This window comes from Phacochoerus africanus, chromosome 13 (assembly GCF_016906955.1).
Source record: "Phacochoerus africanus isolate WHEZ1 chromosome 13, ROS_Pafr_v1, whole genome shotgun sequence".
Taxonomy (NCBI): Eukaryota; Metazoa; Chordata; class Mammalia; order Artiodactyla; family Suidae; genus Phacochoerus; species Phacochoerus africanus.
Genome location: NC_062556.1, coordinates 78,634,213 through 78,639,173, shown reverse-complemented (window position 1 = coordinate 78,639,173; position 4,961 = coordinate 78,634,213).

Sequence of the window (4,961 nt, the reverse complement as noted above, 5' to 3'; positions counted from 1 at the left end):
CATCTGTCTAAGGAAAGCACCAAACCCCATCTGTGGACCCTGAACGCACCCCCACCAGCTACGTTCCACTCAGAGTCCATGGCAAACCTACAGCAGGTCATCGAAGGAGGCTGAGGCTCGTCCCACGGCCTGAAGAGGAAGGCGGCGAAAGGGGGCAAGCCGAAGGTCCACACGGTCCGCTGACCTGGGGAGGAGCTAGGTGGGAAACAAGAGAAAGAAAACCAAAAGTCGAATTGTTGTCTTCAGAAACATTCAAGAAAATACCGCACAATCCAAAATGTGAGAACAGGATGCTATTCTCTGCTACAGGCAGAGAATAGGAAGGAAATCAAAATTTGATTGCGGGACTTAAAATCCCATGGAAGAGATGGCAGCCAGGATGGAGCTCGAGGGAGGCTCGCAACAGAGCTTGCTGGATGGGCTTGCGATGCAGAAACACACAAGGAGAGGTAAGGGCCTTTGAGCAGCTTGGGAGTAAAATGTCTGACTACTGGGATTTCAGAAAGGAGAAGAGAAGGGCAAGTGATTACAAAGATGTAACAGCAGAAAACTCCCCGAGCAGAAAGAAGACGTGATGCAAGAACCTGACCCCAGGGGCTGGGAGATCCGGTTGCAACCAGCCGCGCAGACTGGCCGGTGGGTGTCGGAGCATCGGCCAAGGACGCAGACAAGCTCAGCACCATCAGCAGCAGCTCAGGGGACGCAGCATCGATTCTTCACGTGGCTGACTGCGTCTGTGTCCCTCCTGTGCCGGCGGCCGTGGGTAAACTCCTCGCCAGGGGGAGGTTAGGGGAAGAGGCTGCTATTTCTCGGGTGGGGCCTTTGGGTTATGGATTTGCCCCCTCTGCCCTTTCCTTGGGTGGGACCAGGGCTGGTGACCTGACGAAGCAGGCTGGCAGGACAGATTTCTACCTTGCAAGATGGGGTGACAGCAGTCACAGAGGTGACTGCTGGTTGGCTCTCTGCTGGTTGGCACTCTGCTGAATAGTGCACTGGTAGTTAGCGCTCTGCTGGTTAGCTCTCTGCTGGTTAGTGTTCTGTTGGTTAGGGCTCTGCTGGTTAGCGCTCTGCTGGGTAGTGCTCTGGTAGTGAGCTTTTCCTTTCTCACAAGTTGCTTTGAAAGGCAATTTAGAAACAACGACATTTTTATTAAGAAAGATAGATGGTGGCAAATTGCACAAGGCCTGTGTCTGAGCCCGTGTGGTCCTTTCCACGCTGCTTCTGGGTTTGACCACGTGACTTGGTTTGACCACTAGGACACAAGCAGATGCTTGAAAAGTGCATGGATCTTGGGTTTGCCGCTTGTACTGTGGGGAACCCCTTTGCTGCCGAGTTATCCCAGTTTGCTTCCCTGAGAACAAGTGACTGAATGGTAGGGAACCATGGCCACCCCTCTGCACTGGTGAGTGAGGCCCTCCTAGACCACCAGCCCCACCTCCTGGAGAACCGCCCTCCAACCCCCAGAATCAGGAGAGAGATGCCACTTTAAGCCACAAGGTGTGTGGTGGTTGTTATATAACTAAATAGAGCACTTTTGTTAAAAAGTTAGTGGATGAAGCTAAAGCTATTTAGTGCATAAAATGAAGATGTGGAAATGATTCTACACACCACTGGAAAAGAACATAACATTTTATAAAGTGTAGAGCTAACACCTAAGGAACTGAAGTATATAAAATTCCCCTTTAGCTTAGATGCACTATGGTCTCTGAAAGGCCCCCCTCCCACTTGAACGACCACCTCTTTCAAAGTTCCTCTTTTTTTTTTTTTTCGGTCTTTTTAGGGCCACACCCATGGCATATGGAGGTTCCCAGGCTAGGGGACTAATCGGAGCTGTAGCCACCGGCCTACACCCCAGCCACAGCAACACAGGATCCGAGCCACGTCTGTGACCTACACCACAGCTCATGGCGATGCCGGATCCTTAACCCACTGAGCGAGGCCAGGGATGGAACCCACAACCTCATGGTTTCTAGTCAGATTCATTAACCACTGAGCCATGACGGGAACTCCCAAAGTTTCTCTTTATAAGAGAAATTTTTTTGTAAACAAACCCAGATTAGGCGTTAGGACTTGTTCTGTGGTCCTAGTGCATTTACATCTCAGAGGGGGTCTGCCATGAGGACATGAGTTCTGGACTGTTAGTATCAGCTAGTATTAGCGGTAGAACTCTTTACTAGGGGGCGGGGGGTTCAGGTCAGTGTCTCGAAGTGCGGTCCCAGGTTCGTCCCAGAACTTCTCTGGCTTTAAAACTGAAGTCCTCTGTCCAAAGAACACTCTTAGTCCATGGTGGACTGGGACTGCTAGTCACTCCTTCCCAGAAAATTGGGAGCTGACAGAAAACGCAAATTCTGGGCTTGCCATGGACTTTCCGAGTCAGACCCTCAGGGTGGGACCCAGCCAGACACTTTTCCTGTGATCTGGTTCCAGGCTCATCAGGTGAAGGTCCAGGGTGGGGGTGGAGTGGGCTTGAGATTAATAGAAGCACCTCAGTAACCCAATGGCTGGGAAAGATCTGGAATAACCCCAAGGGCTGGAGGACCTGTGGCCTGACCACCGGCACTCAGCCCTGGACCTGCTGAGACCCAGGAGCCTGAGTTTGCCACTTTCCAGGCTTCTTTCTCACTGGGACATTGTCAGTGTTTCCAGCAGGTGGCACATGCTAGTCACCTGAGCCAGCTCAACTGCTGACTTAGTTACTGAAACATCAGGCATTGTATCTGCAAAGCACTTGAAGTCAATTGCACCATGTGCAGTGATGGAGAGAGATGTGTAATCAGCGTAATTAGCACCAAAGTGCAGTTGTGTGTAATTAGAAAGAATGTTCTTTTCGGCCCCAGTAACAGTGAGACTGATAAGCACAGATTTTTTGAGAAAGAAATAAGGCGGGGATGATCCGAAATTCAGCCCCTGTTTTCTCAACCACATTTTAGCTTTTACTGCACTTTGTAGGTGATGTGCCAGTGTGGCCAGCCCTGGGCAAAATGTGCAGGGCTGAGAAGACTGGAAGATGGGTTAGTGTGTGTGTGCAAAACACAATCTCTTCTTTTCTTTTCCTTTCCTTTCCTTTCCTTTCTTTTCTTTTCTTTTCTTTTTTGTCTTTTGTCTTTTTAGGGCTGCACCTGCAGCGCATGGAGGTTCCCAAGCTAGGGGTCTAATTGGAGCTGTAGCTGCCAGCCTACGCCAGAGCCACAGCAACGCGGGATCCGAGCCACGTCTGCAACCTACACCACAGCTCACGGCAACAACAGATCCTTAACCAACTCAGCGAGGCCAGGGATGGAACCCGTAACCTCAGGGTTCCTAGTCAGATTCATTTTCGCTGCGTCATGATGGGAACTCCTCTTTTTTATTTCTTAAGGAGGAAACATGAGCCGAAGTAAAGACAGTAGCCCTATAAATTGTTGTCGTACCTGCATTACTTCACAGTTGACTTAAAATGCACTTAGTAGAGGTTGTTTCTGCCACCTGAGAAATGGCCACATATCATGTTGACTCCCAGTGGCTGACCTCCCGTGTGTGTTGTGTTGTCTTGGGATGGGTGTCTTCTGCAACAGCAGCAGAAGACCGTGACCTCAGAGCTGCTCTGAGCAGACGAGACATGGCCCTGAGCCCTCAGCCCTGCCATGCCATGGAAGGACACGTGGTGGGCACAGACTTCTTGGGGGGGGGGCACGATGGAGAGGTCGCCGAGAGATCCAGGTGCACACAGACCCTCAGAGCTGCTCTCCTTGCTGACCAGATTCTGGGCGAAAAGTTAGCTTTGGGATCAGCTATGACATGAGACTTTCTGAGCTTCAAATAGAGAGTCTGGTCACTTAACCAGGGATTAAGCATTTGCGTGCAGTGTTGAGGAGTTAAATATTGCTGGCGATTCTTGACGGGCTCTGGGTCAAGCTGGGCCTCCTCCATTAGCCCTGAAAGTCTTGTAGAGATATCCAGCTGTCAGGACATTATGAACATGGTTGAGAATTTTTTAAAAATCTGTTAGCACAAAAGCCTTTGAATATCTGAAGATAACTTAAGAGTCTCAAACTGATAATTACACAGCTATGCCTATCTATATAGAGCTTAAATGTTGGCATTTAGTTTAGAGAACAAAACCAAAAAAAAATATGAAAACAAAGATGAAGCAAAAGTATAAGATCCTTGCGCGTGCCCATCGTGGTGCAGTGGAAATGAATCCAACTAGGAACCATGGTGTTGCAGGTTTGATCCCTGGCCTCGCTCAGTGGGTTAAGGATCCGGTGCTGCCGTGAGCTGTGGTGTAGGTCACAGATGTGGCTTGGATCCTGTGTTGCTGTGGCTGTGGCGTAGACTGCCAGCAGTAGCTCCGATTAGACCCCTAGCCTGGTAACCTCCATATGCCTCAGGTGTGGCCCTAAAAAGCACAAAGAAAGAAGGAAGGAAAGAAAGAAAGAAAGAAGAAGGAAGGAAGGAAGGAAGGAAGGAAGGAAGGAAGGAAGGAAAGAAAGAAAGAAAGAGGGAGGGAGGGAAGGAAGGAAGGAAAGAAAAAAAGAAAGAAAGAAAGAAAAAGAAAGAAAAAGAAAGAAAGAAAGAAAGAAAGAAAGAAAGAAAGAAAGAAAGAAAGAAAGAAAGGAGTATAAGACCCTCTCCAAACATGAGAACTAAATGCAGTCCTTTTGAATAAAAAATTGAAAATACCATGCAACTGTTTAAAAAATTTTCTAATTATTTTATGAGAAGACTGAGGCAGAGATGAAGCTAATATATACCTAGCAGTTGAGAACAGGGCCAGAAATAAAAGGCAGATTCTCATTTTGGGCTGGAGCAGTTGCTTCTGGTTACTTTTCTCACCTCTTTGCCTTAACCCCCACTAAAGAGTTAAAGAAGGGGTTTCTATTGTGTGGCTCAGTGGAAATGAATCTGACATAGTATCCACAAGGATGCAGGTTTCAAATCTGGCCTCACTCGGTGGCTTAAGGCTGTGGCTGTGGCTGACA